Below are 20,597 nucleotides of genomic sequence, written 5' to 3'. Positions count from 1 at the left end.
AACTGGATGTGAGCAGCCCCTCTAGCAGCCCGTGGTCAGCTCACTGCTGGAACAGTGATGATGTATGTAAAACGATTTATTTGTAGGGATAGACACTAACTTTGGCATGAGGAATTATGCGGGGACACTTCACAGATGTGCTTTAGCTCAGGAAGGGGCCCACAGATGAGTTTTAGGTGCTGACCACAAAGAACAGAAAGAAAATTTCTTCCTTTTGCAAAGGACTTCCAGGTATTCACTGTGCCTGTTCTGTGTCTTATATACCACCACACCACAAAGAACACGTACTGACCAAATTAACCCACAGCAAAGCAAAGCAATCTCCCTAGAAAAGACTGTATTACACTATTATGTATACAGTTTATCAGTCATTTAGGAATAATGCAAATACACCTGCTTCTCGATGACAGAAATCCTTTCACCTATGCAGTGTTCCCCGGACTGGCTTAATTTATTTTTGGAGAGTAACTTCCCAATCTCAGAGAAGGATATCACGGTTCTCTCTCCCTCTGAGCATGCAATGGATGGGCTGCTGCTTTCTCCCATGGATTGCATTTGGTTTGGAAAAAGAAAGAAAATAGAGAATGCCCTTACAGCTGTACTTCACAGGTAAATGGCTTCATATTTGAACATATAATGTTCACTATTATCATTCTTGTGATAAAATCGACCATTAAAACCATTGGGTGGATACATTTTAAACCCAGACAGCAGTCTGCCGGTGTGCTGTACAGCCAAATTCACGAGACATTAAAATAAAAACAGTGATACAGCAGGTCTTTGCAGAGCAAAGGCAAAACTGAAAGACCTGACAGTAGGACAAATGGAATGAATTACACAGAAAGCAATGGCTTGAAAATCAGTAAGAAAAGGAAATGCAGAACGAAATAGCAAAATGCTAGAAAGAATAATTGAATAGAATCTTAGAATCATTAAGGTAGGAAAAGACCTCTAAGATCATCTAGTCCAACCACCCACCTACCACCAATACTGCCCACTGACCACATCCCTCAGTGCCACATCTCCACTGTTTTTGAACACCTCCAGGGATGGTGACCCCACCACCTCCCTGGGCAGTCTGTGCTAAGGCCTGACCACTCTTTCTGAGAAGAAATTTTTCATAATACGTACCCTGAACAAAAGAAACAGGAGGGCTCCAAGCGGTCCACAGAGAATGTGCACTGTGTCCTGGGGCTAGCATGAGCCCCAGCCTGCTCCCATGCTGCAGTGCTGGCTGCTGCCTGCCACCAGCAAACCATCTCCCATCCTCTGTGATCACTTGTGCCTGGGCTAAGGAGCATCATTACCCATGCAGCACGTAAATGTTTTCATCAGGATGTGCTAAAACAGTTCAAAACTGTGCTAGGAAAGAGTCTTGCTCTATGTCACCAATGTGAGTGGGGACCCATCCGCTCAACAACTGAAAATTTCCCTATCTGCTGCACAACATTGCTCTCAAAACTCTAAACGTCGATGGAAGCCTTCTATGTTACACACTGACCCTGGTAAATGAGTTTTGTTGTGATTTACATGGGACGTTTTTCTTTTGGGAGCACCCAGCTGAGTGCTTGTCAGCCTTTGGGAGCAGGCAGTGCAAGCCACCAAAAGGTCCCAGACATGGACATGTCCTGCTGGGGGGACATCCAGACTGCTCCGGAGATCAGCAGGCACCAGTTAGTGCAGGATGACTGTGTGATGGTATTTCCTGTGTCACAGCATGTGTGCGTGGCCACCGCTGCATCTGTTCAGTTTTCAGCCATCGAGCAGCAGCCAGAGGAAGCAAGGCTGAACACCAGAGGCACATTTATCTTTATAGTCCAGGTGGAAAAGACCTACCGGGTCACAGGCTGTCCTTCCTTCCTGCTAAAATTGATGTTAACTAGTACAAAATCCACTTTGGTTTAAAAGAAAGGAGGAATTAATAGCTCCCTGATGGGGTAAGCAGGGGTTTGGAAGATGGTCTCCTGAGAAGGACGCTTTGAACACTACTTAAATGGGAGAATTGCAGTGGATCTCACAGTGATTCTGAAACATAAGTCCAAGCTCAGGGAGACTGAGAACTGGTAATAGAGATACTGTAGTTCTTGTGCTAGTGTAAGTGGATAAATAGCTGCTAGCCCAGCAAAAGCAGCAGCATCTCAGTGGTTGTTTCTCCAAGGGTACAGAACACTGGTGTATATGATCTTCCCTTCTGTGACACAGTGCCATAATTAAGGTTTTAGTCTTTCTGTAATTAAGGTATTAAGTTTGTAACAGGGGCTCATAAACCACACTGTGACACGTGAGGGCACATAACTGAGCGGACCCGGCTACCTGCAGTGCTCATGGTAGTCCCTGTGAGCTGGGCATAGCCAGGGCTTCAGTGCTGCCAGCTGCTCCATGACAGCCCTGGGTAGGCACTGCTCCTACCTGCCTGGCATTTGTCCACCTAAGGGCTTGCAACTGCTAAAGATGCTCTGCCAGTATGCAATGCACAACTATCCTCTCATGCAATATTAAGCTTTTTAAGACGACATTTTAACATGAAGAACCACGCCTAGCTCTACTCTATACTGAATTATCCAATGTACTTTGGTTTTTAAAGTGCTGTATCGTATCATTTCTTCATATGGATCTCTTTTTCCTTTTTCTGCTCCTCGAATGCTTCCATTTCCTCTTCAATATATTTCCCACTCACAACCACAGAATCAGCAGTGCACAGCACCTGAAGATGGAGGTAAGAACCAATGCATTTCAGGTAGGCATGAAGTTATTTATGCCAAGCCAACATTTGATTTTCATTCAAAAGAACCAGCAACAGAGAACGAATCCATCAGGGTCAGAAGAGCTGCTGAGAATATTCAAGTATTTTAAAATATGCCAGCATCATTGTAGAAATGCACGCTCGCTGGTTATTTACATATATTCAATAGCACACAGAGCTCTGCTCGTTCAAACAAAGCCTTCTGCGTAGCGCAGCTCTGCGCTCTAATATAAACTGCTAGTTTGCTGTTGCTTGTGGGCTTTCTGCCCATCTGCTTTTGGATGACAGCCAGTTTTGGATAGAAGCATTTAGTCACCCTAAACAGCCGATTTCAAGAGAGTGAGAGCAGCAGCAGGAGAAAGAATGGGATTTGCCTCCTTAGCAAGAGATTACAAGAAGTGAATAAGACCACTTAGGCGCCGATTGTGTCTGCACTGAAATAAACCTAGAGCTGTCACTCTAGCTGGGAGACAGGCACTAAAAAATGCACCCCTTGTAGAGTTCTTTGTGAAAATTTCTGTCATTCCATAGAGATTTTCCTTTTGCTGGTTAGGGGGAGAGACATCACATCCAGAAGAAGCGTTTGAGGAATTTCGGTACTGGAGAACTGCTTTAGTTTCACTGTGCTGTAGCAGGGTCTATTTGGAGTGCAAACACCTATGTTCCTAACTGCAGAAGTGCTGCACCTCTGAGGGATGCTGAGCTGAGAGCTCTGGCACTTCTGGTGAGTGCTTCATTGCATTGGTACAGAGGTGTTATAATCTGAATAATCCACAGCGATGGGCAAAATTGCTCCAGATTGAGCTCATTTCAGAAGTTTGGTGGAGAATACTTGGCTTATCTCCTAGTCTTTCTTGATCCTCGGGCCCCAATACCCATGTGCACTTAAGCTGGAGATGGTGCTTCCTACCCTTTGTTCTGTTTGACCAGATGAAGAGGATTGCTTCCCGAGCTTCACGGGGAGGTTTCTTTGTATTTAAGCCATTAGTCAGACACATGGTGGGGGTGATGGTGGCAGCCTGTAGCCCTAATGTACCAGTTTTGCTCCTCTCAGCGAGGAGATAACAAGAGGCATCTGGATGCTTGGCATTCTATAAATCAAGATACAGTATGTTATTCCACAGCAGAAAGAAGAGACAGAGATAGCACTTGGGACATATAAATATGCTAACGGAAAGGAAATCTGGTGTTATGGTTTCAAATAGCACAACTCTTTTATGTCCAGCAGATCTTGCTGGAGTCCCTACTGGACGACTGTATCCTGGCTCTGCTGGACTTTGGAACCCCAGCATTTCTGACATGTGCAGAACAGCTTGAATGGAGCTGCCTGCGTTATTTCTGGAGCCTTTTTTTCCCCAGAAATAAAGACTACAGAAAGCTAAAATTAAACAGCACATGCACCGTAAAAAGTATTTCTGAAGACAAAGGAGACCAGACTCTATTTCACCCAACAAACTGAAGCACAGAATCAGTCCGTGTTTGACCTTTTAAGACCGTAGGTTTTCTCATGGCACTTGGCTTAAGAGAGACGATACCTGGATCCTATTCCCTTCCCTAGTGAAGCACAAAATGGAACAAATACCACTTGTGTTTCCTCAATGAAAAAGCCAGCATGACTAGCTCCAAACCCATCTGCAAACAGTGTTGCAGAGGGTGAGAAGGGCAGACAGCCTACATACCCCAAGGTAAAGCCCCACCTGTCATCTCTTACAGCCACGAGATGTTCTAAACTCATCCAGGGTTAATAAGAACACAAGAATAGTCTGAAATCAGGGACTAATGACTAGTTGCTGAGGGTTTTTTTTTTTAGTATGTCCAACTCACTCTGAGCAAAGCAGACAATTTTGACCCATGAGGTCAAAGGTTTCAGTCAACAAATAATTAATTGACTCCTAAGACCCTGCTAGCAAGTACACTGTGTGGCTGGAGAGTGGGTGAAAATGTGAATGCTCACCAAAGGAAAACGCACAAGCCTGCACTTATGCTTGGTAGCATCGCAGGAAACCACAAACACTCCTCCTTCAGGGACATTAGCTCCACAAAATGGCTAAGGCTCAGAACAGAGAAACCAAAAACACAATGAAGGATTTAGAGGTTCTTGTCCAAATGGTTAAATTCAGAGAACAGATGTTTTATATAAAGTGACCTTAATTGGAAGGATAATTCAAACTATGCCTGAGCCATATGGTCCTATAAGTCTGACTCCCCTCTGCCTTGGCCAGCTTGGCATCCCTTGCCTTTTCCGAGTTGTTTCCTTTTTACAGATTTAATAGCTGCTATTTTTCATCTTTATGGTGGGTCCCTAGGTCCCATTACTGTAAGTCAGAGCCTTAGGCCACAAATTAACTCCAAGGTGGATTTAGATAAGCTGCTCTTAATAATTTTCAGTAGATTGGTCATATAGACCATGGAGGCAAAAGCAGACCTAAGATTACAGAGAACTCATCCGGAGGAATGGTGGTAGTGAGTGGTGTCTACTTCAAAGCTGCCCTGGGAAGGCCTGGCCCTGCATGGCACATCTTCGTGCCCCTGTTTCCCTTACAGACTTCATGCTGAGAGTTAATAATGCTTCTGGTCAACTGAAATCATCCTTTGAGAGGCCCGGCCCCTGGCTGGGTGAGGTGGTTGCAGTTGTCTGGCAGCAGCTGGAGAGAGGCAGGCAACCCCACAGGTCGCTTTTCCTCCCTCCCAGCCTGCTCCCTATAATGCCCATAGTTTATGTCTGTTAGATTAATGTCCGAACAATACGCTCCAGCTCAGTGTTGCCATTAATTACCAAGTAAAAACACACAACTGCTGCTGCAAATAGTGCAGGAATGAGTGCCATATGAAGCAGTACCCACTCTGAGCAGGAGAGTCTGCAAAGGGGCAGCATGCTCACGCCCTCAGTCAGGGCTTGGCTCTGTGGAAAGAAGATCTCTTAGGTTGTGATTACTTGTGTTCGAGTCCTCCCTGCTGCTCGCCTCATCCACTGCACCCACAGAGCCTTTTCAGCACTGCTGCATTATTTTCAGCCGTCACGATGGGCTGCAGCTTGAGTTGGAGCAGTTAAATCCTGGGGCTTTCATTCTGCTCTCCATAATACTGCTATTTACTCGAAGTGACCTCATTTGCCAAGTGATGTAAGAGGGTGCATGATCGAGCCTGGCACGTCTAAGCAGATGTTTTTAGTGGATACAGAAACAGCATTATGAAACGAAAATATTGACTAAAACCTGAGCAGCACAAGGGATTACAATGGCTTTTATGCAGATCAGCTTACCTAAAACTGCACTGAAAGGGCTTTGGCTGCAGTCATATGCTTCCCTTTTTGAACCGAAAGGCTGTTGCATGTACCACTGTAATGTGGCTCCCAAAGGAACTGCAGCTGCAGGTTTAGAATTTTATCGGTTTTAGTCTCTTTGATGGAGTTACTGGAGTGTTCCCAGAGGACACTCCTCACATAAAATTCTTCCCCTTTAAAGTACAATAACAAAAAGTGATCGCACCCTTTTTGTTTTGTTTTGTTTTGTTTTAGTTTCTAACAAGGTAATGAATTCTACTGCCTACAAGAGTATAGATTCAAAGGGTTTGACAGTCAATCCGATTTGCTTTGTTTCAGCTGAAAGGAAATACTTATTGACTTTGCCATTTACATTTGCTGTCTTCTCACATTATCAGGCAGCCCTAAATATGGATCAATGAAGTCCAGCACAAACAAGTGAAAGATTGAGGGGAGTCTAAAAGAACTTGCTGTGTTCACTTATCCAAGGATGAACCGAATAATAAGGTCTACTGATAAGCACAATCCCAGCTCCTGCTTCGTTTCTTTCAGTGAAGACACATCAGACCAAATACTCCACCCTAATTCACTTTGAGGTAAGTTTAGAGTTGGAGAACTCTAAAACAAAGACATAAATGATAAATGTCTGCTGTGCCTTTCTTAAACTCCATGTAGTGTTACTCTTTGAACCCACAGCCTGTCTTCCATACACAGGTGCACGCCATTAACATGATATTAATTGAAACCACTTAAACTGAATAGCCAGCAAGACACTTCCTTGGCTGAATATCTCCTTTTCCAGTCATAAAATTGTGTTCTCTTAATAAATTCCATTTCACTAATTCATTATTTCTTCATCTATGCTGTAAGATTCTTGGCATAAGCGTCTGTTTCCTTTCATAAAACGCAAGCACATTTTGGACAAGAATGATAATGATAAATAATAAGTAAGCAATTTCCTCAATCCAAGGCAATACAGTAGCAGAACTGTCTGCCCAAACCTCATTAACCCCTATCCAACCTAAAGAAATGACGGCTGAAATGCTCTGGTCGCCAGAATGAGTCCTAAATGGAGGGAAAACATGCTTGAACTGAGAGAATGAACCTAGACTTCACTGCAAGAAAAATGATTTTGCTGTGGCATCATCACTTAAAACACTGTAATTATGAGCTGGTGGCTCTTTCAATGATAAATTTCCAGAAGAAAACGATGAAAACACAATGTAAAACATCCTTCTTTCATTCTCAGAGCTCACACACAAGGCCTTAGTGAGCAGTGACCCTATTAAGAACATGTACATAATTTATCACAGTATGCTCTGTTTCCTTCTTTCTGATTTCTCATCTATCCCTCCAGCAAAAAAGGGTCTCTTTATCACATTGCTCCATATTGTACCATAACTAACGTCTGGATTGATCCCCAGTGCCCATAAACGAATATGCCACTCTCCTGTATCAAAGGTATTCACAAGACGTAGACACATGGGAAAAAAAAACCCAATGAGAATCTGAAAAGTCTAATTCATCACACGACAATTTTGTTCTAGAGAACCTGCTCACATCTCATTGGTAACAACAACAAGGGCAAAAGGAGTACCTCCAAAGCTAAACCATACATTTTGCCATGCCTCGGTTTCCCTAGCAGTGGTAATAAGAACTCTGAGTCTTATTTCAAGAACGTCTATAAAGCCTTCTTCGCAACTTCCAGCCACAAAGTGCCCAAATAATGTTAAATGATACTACGGTGACTTCAGATGACACGAAATAACCATTTCTGTCCGGCTGTTACCTCTGAAATAGTTGGAAAGAAGTTGGAGAGAAGGAAAAAAAAAATTGTAGAGGAGTATTCAGCATTTTCCAAATTGAAGCCAAAGTGCTTTACAGTTCTTTGTAGGCACTTCTGGAGTATTTACACATTCTCACTGTAATGACAATAATACTAATCTAAGTAAACCTTATTTCCTTCATAGGAAGGGCAATTTCTTCTTCTTCAGAAACTAAAAGATTATCACTGAGCTTTACTGTACCTCCATGAAACCTGACAGCCCTTTTCCATCATCCATCTCTATTAGGATGCCACGGGTTACCAACTGAACACTTATCTTAGTTCCTTGGCTATTTGGAAAACTACAGTCACAGATTGCTCTGTCTTGCAAAGATTTCTACAAATCTCTGGCTACATACATTTGGTTTCTATTTGAGTAGTAACTGTCATTTACACTGCCTGCCTCCATTTTCCTTTTCTGATCGCCCGATGTCATTTTGTGACATGCTTTTCCTCAGCTTTAATTCCACTGTACAACCCAGTGTAATTTGAATCACCATTCACATCATAGGCTTTTCTTCTCCTAAAACCATACGATATGACATTTTCAATTTAATGCATTTTTTTTAGCCATCATCACGTGTTACCAAATAGCTGAGATGTGCAACAGTTGTGAATTCATATTTTAGCCACCGTTACAAAAACAGCACCAGCCACTGACACAGAGCAACTACTTCACTGACTGAAAGTCTACTGCAGCCACGTCATCCAGGTACGTGGTTCTGACTGCTCACGTGAGCAGTTCAGCACAAATCACTGCTTTCTCTACTAAAACAAGTTTCCTGTGGAAAGACCGTGCTTTTAAGAAACTGTGAAAGCATTTTTTTAATTACTAGAAATGGGAAGGTAGTCATCAGAGCACCGAATGATGAGAAGAAGGGGTTTAATCTCACTTAACAAAAAGAAAATGTTGCCAGACAACAACGCCAAACACAAAAGCATGGCAGTAAAAAATTGGCAGGAAAACAGTCATTCCAGAAATGGGTTACAGCTTGTAGCTGTACATCTGCACATGTGGCATGATAAACGCAGGTTTGGCTTTCCCTTTTTATAGAAGTCTTTCTAGGAAGCTGCCTGGGTAAACACTAGCAAGCCCTGTACTCTCAAGCAAAGCAAATACACTGAAGGAAGTCGGTGCTCCACGTTAGAGGTACAAGCCTGATCTCTACACCTTCTCAAGAGATACCCAAAGGGTTTGCAGAGCAGCACTGACTGAGTGCTTCTTAACCAGGTTCCTCTGTGACCACCAGCTCCAGCAGCACCTGCTTACTGCGTGAACCTACCACAGACCAGGACAACCACCCCAGGACTACAGTCACACTTTCTGAGCACTCCCCCAAAGTTGTTTCGAATCAGGCATGGAAAATGTAAAAGCTGACATACCTTCCCCTCTGGCAGTTCAACAGGTGTGTGTGTGCTCTGCTAACTAACCCCGTCTCTGTGCCACTGCCACCTTGACGTCATCGTTACTGGGCTGACAAAAGGTTTCCATGGCAAACCAGAAAGCTGATCTGTTATCTCCCCTTTTGGAGGAAACCGAAATGCCCTCTCTCCTGTGCTCCACAAGAACCACCCATCTTTGTTTTGGCACGTAGCACCGAGGGTGCACCGAAACGCTGTGATCGAATACAGTTGTTTGTTGTCTCTCCCCCAAATCGGAGCAGAGGGGGCCTTGATAGGAAGGACAACAGATAATACGGAATGAGGCCAAACTTTGAAGCTATGAACAAAAAAAAACCAACACACAATAAAGTCACTTGATTCCCCTTTTGGCTGTAATTTATTACCTCTACTAGCAGGCATGGCCCGTAATAGTTAGCAGATGTCTGAAACATCTCATTTTGAACCTTGACTAAGATTAAAAAGATTTCATACTGTTTAAATAGCAGCTGCAGAATGAAATAAAGTTTCCTTCCTAACGTGACAGAAATGTTCATCCCAGCCTTAAACAAGGAGGACTGTTTTATACTCTGTAAATATTGAGGAAACTGAATTTCTGTGCACAGGCACCCACACATTATAAATTGTACATGCCTTTAATTTGCAGCAACTAATGTGAAATAAGCTCAGCAGAACAGGCTGGCCCAGCAGCCTGGATGCTTCGTGGTTTGTGACAATGTGCCCCAGGCCAACGGCTCGCTGGAGGCAGGAGACTGAAGGAACTTGGCCATGCACAGGAGGTTAGCAAAGTCACTGGGCTAAATGTCACGATTAACATCATTACTGCTGCACCAAGGGAGAGCCTAGCAGTCCTCAGAGAGGGCGGCAGCCTGGCTGTGGAAGCAGAGCTGAAATAACATAAAGGAGCTATGCAGTATGTGTAATAACACCCACACAGCCCCACCAGCCTTACTGCCATGCTGGCTCCTTGCAAAACAAAGCACATTCTCCCGTGTCTGAGCACTGGGGCCTGATGCAGCTTTGATTTCATGGCACGGTCCCTGTGAAGCCTCCAGGCCCACTGATTCCCCTTCCTCTTGTTCCTACACTGATTAAACTTCAGCCAAAGGCTAACCAATTAACTGAGACAGGTGGCTGAGCCTCTGATTGAGGAAGTTAACATACAAACTGCTTGTTTAAAAACAGGTTTACATCTCAAAATGAATTACTGTTCCCTTTCAGGCTGTGTGCATTTCCTCTTTGCCTGGCAGAGGGGATAATTTCTGAGATTCTGGTGAATTCCTCACTCTTGCAGGTTCTGGATGGGCACAAACAGATATCTTAGATGAAAGAGACTTCGAAGGATCTGCTGCAGTGAACAAAGATGGCCCTGGCCCTTACGCATCTGGTTTGAGTTAATATTTTTATCCCCTTAGAATACACAAGATTTTTTCCTAAGCCCGGATTTTACTGGTACACATGTTTCTTCTGATTTTAGTAACATAAGGTTGCAATATCGTGCTCTCGAGCAGATGTGCTTTTGGAGCCCATCCCAAGGAGCGCTGCTCACCTTCTTCGGTGAAGGCAAACTCTGAACTGGCTGTGTGCTGTTGTCTTTGGGAAAAACAAAATGTCTGCCTTTGGACTCCTCTTCACATCATTTTAAATCCTGCTGCATGACAGCTGGTTACAAGTGGCGTGTCATGTGATGCTAACAATGTTATTGCTAAATATGAACATCCCTAATGCTTTTGAAAATATAATCAACGTATTTTATTCACTGTCCCAGAGAAGTTCACAACTCTAAAACCTTAAAACCAACACAGGACTTAAAAATATACCCTCACCCTCAAGCCAGTGCAAACTGTATTTCTATTAGGCAATGTGCAGCATATGCTTAACGTTAGGAGCATGTGCGTAATGGGCTTATGAAACAAGCCCTGTTTTATGATTCAGCATGAGCAATTTCCAGCTCTGTATCCATCTTCCTTACAACTAGGAACGTGCCTGGGACGGGAGCACTGGGCTCTCTGATGAACACAGTGCCCAGTTCCAGCACAAGAAGGATGCAGGGCTGCTGGAGTGGGTCCAGAGGAGGGCCACGAAGATGCTCAGAGGGCTGAAGCAGGGGAACTTAGAAGCAGGAGGAGGAACCAACTTTTTACAGTCTGACAGTGACAGGACAACGGGGAATGGCTTCATTCTCACAGAGGGGAGATGTAGGTTAGATGTAAAGAATCAATTCTTTACTCAGAGGTCAGGCACTGGCGCAGTGCTGCCCAGAGAAGCTGTGGGTGCCCCATCTCCGGAGGTGCTCAAGGTTGGGTTGTATGGGGCCCTGGGCAGCCTGAGCTGGTGGCTGGCAACCAGCCCATGGCAGGAGGTTGGGACTGGGTGGGCTCTACAGTCCCCTCCAACCCAACCATTCTGTGATTCTATGATTCTATGATAGGCTAGCATTGCTAATTAAACACCCTGACTGTTCAGCATAAAGAAACTACATGCAGGAATAATACCCAAATCTGTTTTTTACTACAGATTTGCACTCGCTTTGCGGCTCTCGGCAGGTGCCAACGGGCGGGATGTGGAGAACACATCGCCTGCACATATTCTTATTTAATTACCAACATTTTCAGAAATTTGTTCAGAGCAAAGTCATTAATCTTCAGTAATTTCTTTGAGCCACAATTTTATGAGGCTGGAACCCCGCTCTGAAGTGGCGGCTGCATCGCCTGAGAGGGCTTTTTTTCGCAAGGCAGTTGTCATGGCAACGTGCAGGGGAGGGGAGAGCACCAGCAGTAATTGAGCATCAAAGAATTGGACGTGCAGGGAAAATTCAGCGCTAGATTCCATATTAGAGCCACAGGGTCTCCAAACTGCAGATTTTAAAGCTTAGGGAGACTGGATATTATTATAAGCTCTCTTGGGGATGGCTGTATTCCAGTAATGCATTATCACTGATCTGTTCCCATTATAATCCATCCATTTAACTGAAAATGACATGTTTGTGGGACAGTGGAAAAGCAATCTGAAAGGGAACAATCGCACATCTCTGCTTTTGGGAGAGAAAAGAGAAAGAGGGAGGAGGAAAAAAAAGGTTATAATCAAAACTATATTTCAACAGCAAGCCTGGATGTTGTAAAAATAATAATGGTCTTGGCTGGCTGCTTGTTGTGAAATAATGAACCTTCTGCACCTTTATAATATTATTGCAGGCATTCTATAGAGCACCCTAATAAAAATGGATGGCTAACTAAATGAGAAAAGGCTGCTGCGTTGTTTTATGAGACAATAATCCAGTTCCAGAACACATAAATTGTAAACCCCAAACCAGTGAGTTTATACCAGGAACACAGCACAACTTTATTGGTATTGTTACCGAGTTGCTCTTGTATGTGGTGCTACAGATGTGCTTTCAAAATAAGTAAAATTTTAAAGTTAGCAGTGGAGCATTATATAATTATGTCTCAAGAGTGCCATGTGCCCTAAACTATTATGTACTCTCATAGAAGGAAGGTACTTTTTTTTATATTCACAGGGATTGGTTTGCCACTTAAAGATGGGAACACACAGATAGGGAAGCTAAAATAACCCCTCAGAAGGCCACTGCCTGGTACACAGATGATCTTGGTTTTAAATCCAACTCTGCATCTTTTCCAGTATTTAACTGGGATCATCTCACTCTTCTGTTATCGCTCTGAGTCTTGGAAACCTTTTTATGAGACTCCGTAGAAGCTTTCATTTGAACTAGTGTGCATTTGTAGAAAGAAGCACTCAGTTTGGATTAGGACAATTTAAGCAACACAAAAACCACCACCCTGGTGAAATCACTAGTCTCCTCAATACTATTTTTAACTGCTGTGCCATATACATGGCTGGTGGTCTTCAATCCACGATGATGAGATCTGCATGTATTAGGGTTTTTCTTGTTTACCTATGCCAAGCTTAACCAAGCTATGTGGATCAGGAGGCAGTTCTCCTTGCTCCTATCCACTCAACCAGCTTCAGGCATTAGCATGTACTTCTAGTTTTTCAGTTTCTTATGAATAACCAGTAGTCACATAGAGCAGAACTGGTGCAGCCAGACTCCTCGTGGATTTAGGCTGTGCGGTCAATCTCCAGCTATGCTGGAAGCTTTCCCTAAGGCTCGAGCATGTATGAGGTTCTTCAGCCCTGTTGATTCCCCGGCAGTGTATATGTCCAGAAATGCATGTGTTCACACAACTGGATTTCTCCAAATTGCCACAACTTAGGCAACTTTAGGAGGAAGTTTTACACACAGAGGGTGATGATGCACTGGAACAGGTTGCCCAAGGAGGTTGGGGGTGCCCCATCCCTGGAGGCATTCAAGGCCATTCTGCCTGTGGCTCTGGGCAGCCTGGTCTGGTGGTTGGTGACCCTGCACATAGCAGGGAGGTTGAAACTCGATGGTCACTGTGGTCCTTTTCAACCCAGGCCATTCTATGATTCTATGATATGATAAATTTCTGGGTACGCTTGCCCAACCCTTAATCTGATCTCCATGAACCCCACAGACATCATCTTTGAGATCAGGAGCCTTCTGCCAACTTAGTTGAAAATTACCCAGTGGGTACAAAAGTTATGAGAAGAAAGAGCATGAACAAATGTGGAAAATATGAAAGAAAACTTTGTTTTTCCTTAGAAAACTAAGTTAAAAACTTTCTCCTGTCACAGGGGAAAGGACAAATTTATTCAGGATATCTCTACAAACTTGCCTGCCCTATAGTAATTCTATTTATATTTCCATCTCTCAACTAGTCAGATTTCAAGCTATGTAAAACATGGTGTGTTTATTTTCTATTGTTCTGCTTTGTTCATAAAAACATAATGTAGCCCAAAACAAATGTCCACAAAAGTCTATCACTGAGCCACTATTTCATCTATCAGCTGAACTATATATACTCATCAAAAAATACCAAAATAGTTTAATTTTATGTCCTATATATAGATGCTAGCTGTCATGACTTATATGAACCAGATTAAATCCATTGATAACTCTTGTTTCATAGTTTCATTGTTATTCCTGGAGTCAATATACCAGATCCACAGCTCAGTTTGTTAACTGGAAATGAGATGCCACAGATTCTGACAACTCTTTACCATCTCTTTACCACGTTACAAGTCTGATCCTCATACCGGATTCATTTTTAGGTCAGAAGATTTCTGAAGGTTTCTCAGGATCTTCTGTGTTATTTGTATCTCACGAAGGAACATAGATGCCCATTACTATCTCATTAGAAACTACATCTGTTTTGATGACTGTAAGTCAGACAATTCTCCTAAGGTAAGAGACTCTGCTATGAAAACTCAAACAGAAATTGGAAAGCAGATCCCTAATGGATGTGCTCGCACAGCCTATTTGTGACACAAATGCCTTCTCCCATTCCTTCTGGACAGGACTAAATGGTCCCATTACATTAATACCTTTAAAAGGTGACTTGGAGGAGAGGTCAAGGAGTACCTGTAACTGACAGCTGAATTTCACTTTAATTTTAGCCTTGAATCCTAGAGGCTGAAAATAACTCACAGTGGACATGATCTGAAGTTGCTCAATACAATAAGCATGTGCAAGCATAGGTGTGTGCTCGTATGCTTGCACACTGCAGTCAAGTTTTGCTAAGGCTTCCTTTTTCTCAGACATGCTAGAGACAGCCTCCACAGCCCATGGGATGGGACTGTGCTGCCAGTGATTGCTCAGCACAAGTCACTCAGAGTTCTCTTTATACTTTTAGGATAAGCATCTTCCACATGCACACTAACATAGCTCTCCCTACGCTCATGAGGCAAGACGGATGATGACAGCTTATTTTATTATATCAGTTTCTGATTCAGTATTCTTTGGCTTTAGAGTGATCAATTGCATTCGTATTTGGAGATTTAAGCATGCTTCTTTCCCCGCCTGCTCTTAGCTGCCTCTGTGGTAATAACAAAACATGATCATGGATGATTTGGCATTTGATTAATAGCTGTTCAGATTGCTTTGGCAGTTTTAGCATATGTTAATTGGGTTAACAAGGTACTAAGTGCTCCACGGTGTTATGAATGTGCCGTAAAATGAAAAGCTCTGCTGTCAAATGCATTCATTGCTTGTGCTTGGTGATTTACTTGCCATGAGCCTCCTCTCAAAGACAGTATTCCAGCAGTTTCTCCTGCTCTCCCATGAAAGACGTGAGCACAGCAGCACAAACCCTATCTTTAAGTGCCACCATTTCTTTGAAACTGAGTGATTCACTTTTTATTGCTCTGCCTCTTCCTTTTCCTTTTCCTCTATTCAAATTCTCATTCAACAATGAACTTTAAGTTGACACTGATTCCTGCTGCATTTAAGTCAATAAGATAAACCACATATTTTTGCCTGATAATGGTTTATGACAAAGAAAACAATTCCTGTCTGCAGGTACAACCAGCTTGCACCAGCCCCAGTAACTGCACCCGCCATTGTATCCAGGCAAATCACTGGATGAAATTATAAAGAGGGGGTGGATTTGGAGCACCTCATTGAATCAACATCAGTGAACGAAGTTCCTGGCAACAAGGAAGCTGAACCCTACGTTCTAGACACAGCAGGAAATGAAGGATAAGAAATTTCCTTTATTTCTTCAAAACAAATAGAGATGGAGTGAACGAGTGCACAACACGCAACCGACAGCAGAATAACACCAGCAGGAGAGATCAGGTAAGGAAATGGTCACTCAGTCAAGAGCTTGTTTGCTTGATGGAAACTGGAGAGGTGTCCAAAGAAGATGACTTTTTCCAAGGAACAGCTCTGACTGTAAATCGTAGCAACTCTTAATGCATTTAACGCTCTTCAGTGGAAAAAGGAGTGACAGCAGGAAGGAAATATTTAATCTTTGGATCTGAAAACATGACTCCTCCTAGCTTGACTGAAAGATTAGTGTTGGCTCAAAGCCAGGATCAGGCTCATAAAGGTCTCCAGTTTCCAGGGCAAAGGTACAAAGCAATAATCTGCTTGAGGGGGGGATACAAATTCATGTCCCGCTAGTGTCAGCCTCCATGTACAGGCTTCTGTCTGGACATATAACTGTTTTTCAAAGGGGAGGTGAGAAGACACAGATGTGATTGGCAGCTGGAATTCATACAGCTCAGATGTACCCCTTTACATAACACTTCCATGTGAGCGAGTCATTCATTTGCTATTCTTCCATCAACCAAAAGAGAAAGCATCCATCCTTCTGCCCCAAAAAGATAACAGAGACCAGTCACACAAAGGAAACATGCCACCCCTGCACCTGCTCCTGGAATAATCACTTGCTTTACTACACTGCTTAGGTCCTGGGGCTGGTTTTAGCCTGCCAATGAAAAAAAAATGAAAAAAAAAAAAACAACTTGGCATATGGCCCACAACTTAGCAAACAGAGCACATTAGGTTTATGTCTCACTGATCTCAAATGACAATAAATATATGCGCAGCACTGAGCTTATGTTGAGCTGAATCAAGGCTCCCACTCCCTTTCTCTGCCTGCTGCTCTTCAATTATGTACAGAACTGAACAGTTTGGCCACCTACCCCACGTGGTGAGCAGAGGATGTGCCATTCAAGCTCCACATGCAGCTGCTGCTTCCAGTGGTTTCTTCCCTCCTGCTCAGCCACCACAGCCCGTGTAGCACACAGCCAGGCTGTGCTGGGGAATGGCTGCAGCCGGGGAGTCTAACACTCCTAACCCTCTTGGCTCAAGCAGTTTAAAGGAATGCACACAATTTATTTAATCCTAAAATCCATCTTATTGTAGGAGTTAATAGTCGGATAATGTTGTGTATAACATTCCAAACGCGGCCCTATAAATAAGAAAGTATTTAAATAGAAGACTTTGCAGTAAATGTTCGGTTCCACTTCCAAGTTTCTCTTCATTAAAAAACAAACCAACGTATCAATCTTTACCGCTGTGTATCTTAACAATGTGGAAAACAGATTATAAGAGCTTCTGAGCACCCCGGGCCGCTTCTGCATTTTGAAAAGAAAGAAGAAATAACTTTAAATCCACTTTTAAAAGCCTCGTCCTTCCTTTGCACGTCCTCATTGCCGCAGCACATTTCATTTGTAACCTGGCACTCAGCCCCTCACAGGCTTTTTTTCCCAACTCAAATACGCTTCCAGGAAAAAAAAAACAAGGTCCTTGCCACACTTACAGACTGCTGGTTCTAACTCCAAAGTGTCAAACCAAGCTTTCTTATGAACGCAAACTGCCTGTATAAAAGGAGGACGTGGCAAATGTTCCTCTCAGGTCCCTTGGGGAGTAGCAGCTGGCACTCTCCAGCAGACCTAATGGCAGCCCAGACTTGCTCTTCATACAGGTAAGTGCAGATCAGAGCTCGACTTCAGCTCTGTCTCAGGCAGTTAAGACCAGAAATTTCATGATGAAAAACTACAACATGGACTTTTAAAAACCTCTCACATTTTGTTGTCTTTCAATGGCTACACGGAATTGACTACACCGCAATGGCTACTGCTTCACTTATTTATCGCCCTTCTTCCAACAAAGCAAAATAGAAAAACTACTAATTATTGCAGCGTGGGCCACGTGCTGTGACCTTCCATCAGTTGTTCAAGATTCACAAAGCAACATAGCAAAAGAGACCCAATCTATGGCGATTAAAGAGGAAAGCTAGAAAAGGGTTCTAGCTCTTACGATGGTACTTTATATTGTTTACCATGAGGGGAGTCGTCTCCACTAATAGTGATTGCAAATCACTGTATGTTGGAACATTAACATCCCTTATGCTTGTTACAGAAATGAAAGTAGACCATTAAAATACTACACAACAGCTTTGTCAACTATTTATCCTATTGAGTCACTTAACCTTAGTATTTACGTAGGTATGCAATGGGGATCTGGGAATTTTTTAATCATAGCACTAAGGAAGGCAAAAGAAAGCCCTCATTCATTAAGACTAATTTTAGCAGTTTTTCCTATCACTAAAAGTACCAGGCTTGTGGATGAGCTATGGAAGTGGCCTTGTTTTAGATCTGCACCCTGGGATGTACATCCTGGCTCTCCTCTCACACAGCAACACTGCTCTCTCTCACATCAACTGCAGACTGGGCATCAGCAGATGGAAAATGAATTGTATCTTTGCTTAGGAGCTGCTTTGGCCCAGCTCTTACTGGACTATTTTCATTCATTTATCTTTCACGACAGTTGAAAGTGTGTGTTCAAAGGCTGGAGGGCCAGTCGTGATACTACTGGACCAAAACCCCAAACTGCCAATGGGTTCTTGAAGGGCTGGATGCAGTGTGGAACTATGTGATGTTCAGGGCCAGGTATACTCCTGGTGTACAGCGAGTTGCTTTCGTTGACCCAGTGGAACAAAATTCACTCACATTTCTTCCTGTTTTCTTGCATTTCTTCAAATGATTCATCTTTTCTGCCTTGCATCTCTGACCTTCGCAGCTGCCTAGCCTGGTGTAACAGCTCTCCTCATCCCCTTCCTGCCTCTTTGCAGCACCACATAATTAATTGCATTTCAGCTTCAACAATGTTATCTTTTTTGTGGGTAAGGATTTCCAAGTGCTCATAAATAACACATGGCAATCACAGAAAGAGAGATCATAAAGGAGCAATTTGATAAGCTTGAGAAAAGGCAGGCTTTTGAAGTCATTTCTCAGTCTTGAGCTTTCTCTCCCAGGAAACAAAAGATGTGAAGGCCTTGTTCCTAATGCCATTGTAGCTTGGTTCATACCCTAAGGTGCATTGGGTGCTCCAGGGTAGCAGGGCAGGCTGCTGACTGCCTTGGGGCACTGGCAGTCTGCACAGCAGAGGATGCATAGTGCCTTGGGGTGAAAGCAAAGGCCACCAGCCACATGGTGCTTTTCTATTTTTATACTGAGCAGCAGATACAGAAGGTGGCTCTTTGCCCTTCTAAGGAGCATCAGTTAAATTCACATGAAAATCAGCTCTCACTGCATTATCTGCAGCAAGCCAGAAAGCTGAACTTTCTCCGCATGTGTTTCAATTTACTTTCTTCTCTCCCTATAGCTTTTACATTTCTAACCGATGATTTAGCAACTCCAGTTTTAAAAGAACATCACAAGCTCTTGTTAAGGAAAGTGTTCCTCCCCTTGGATAGACCCCTTGCTGTCCTCCTCTATTGACTCCTCGAGATCACACAGCAAATATCAACATTGGAAAACTTTTAGAAGTAATAACGTAAGCCCGAGATCTGTGGGGCACAGCTGGTTCCCACTCCTGATTCTTCCTGCAGCCTCGGCAAGCTGAGAAGGCTCAGCACCTCAAGAGACTGTGCCCTCAAGACATGACAACAAAGCCAACCGCCTCTTGTGAAAATAAATAACAACCAGCCCGCAGACAGCTTTTCTCCACGAGAGTGGAAAATACGCATGTGTGGTCCAGGCATGTTCTTTCAATAATTGTTTATTTGCAAGTACAGCCAGGAAGGAATGCTGTAGTGTCAGGAAAAATGAACCCGGGGAGAAAAGGGGCTGTAGAATTGTGCCATACGTTTCACACCCCTCTGTTTCTCGCCCACACGCACACTTGAGGGGGTTTGATTTTGATTGTTGGTGGTTTTTGAATTAACGCAAGATCCAAAGAGAAAAATAAAGTTGGCCTGAATAGCAGCAGCACTGTGATTGGAAACCAAGGCATGGGGGATGCTTTGGATGTCTTTCTTATCTGTAGGTTGTCCGTAGCAAGGGATACATGCAATTTGCTGAACAGCTTCCTATGAGCCACCACAACCCTACACCAGCACAACCCTCCACTCTTGAATCAAAGGTGTTTGTACAAATATTGATTGTGATCTGTTTTCCCTGACTCAATCTCTTATGAAGACAAAGGCATTTTGCAACACTTTCCCTTTGTCCTCTTCCCTCACACATAATTTTGTTTCTAATATCAAACCTCATGCTGATATTAACTTTGAACTTAGATGACCCCCAGTGTTCCCTAATGTCTTGGATCAAGGAACTCTACCAGCGTTACACAGAAACCTGTTCATAACATTAATTTCTGATCCCACATAGTGTTTTCTTCCTTTCTAGGTAGTTATTCTATGTTGTTCCTATAATACCTTCCTAACTGGAACTCTTCCTTTCCAAGGAACTTTGGAAATTCCTTGAACAAACCTGGCACTCTACAGCTAATAAGCATTAACCACACAAAAAATGATGGATTCTACAAGGAAAAAAAATCTATGCCAACAAAAAAAAACCCTTTGTGTTCTTCAAGAGGGATATATTTAATTTTGTACAGCCAAGTCAAACAAACATACTGTAATCATCAGAATGAAACCTCAGAAACGACTGAAAATAACAGAAGAGGACAAATAAATATGAACTCAATTTCTTGGAAGAACAGAAGGAGAATGATCAGGTTTAGATGAGGAACA

General features: G+C 43.1%; 1 protein-coding gene across 15 annotated transcripts in view; it reads right to left on the bottom strand.

Moving 5' to 3' along the window:
• The window catches only part of KALRN (kalirin RhoGEF kinase), a 446,039-nt gene that overhangs the window by 85,561 nt on the left and 339,881 nt on the right, over window positions 1-20,597 (bottom strand). The gene's annotated exons all lie outside the window — the stretch shown is intronic.

The sequence above is a fragment of the Gallus gallus genome, chromosome 7, assembly GCF_016699485.2.
Source record: "Gallus gallus isolate bGalGal1 chromosome 7, bGalGal1.mat.broiler.GRCg7b, whole genome shotgun sequence".
Lineage (NCBI taxonomy): Eukaryota > Metazoa > Chordata > Aves > Galliformes > Phasianidae > Gallus > Gallus gallus.
Note: the sequence above shows the minus strand (reverse complement) of the source record. Positions and strands in the feature narration are given on the sequence as shown.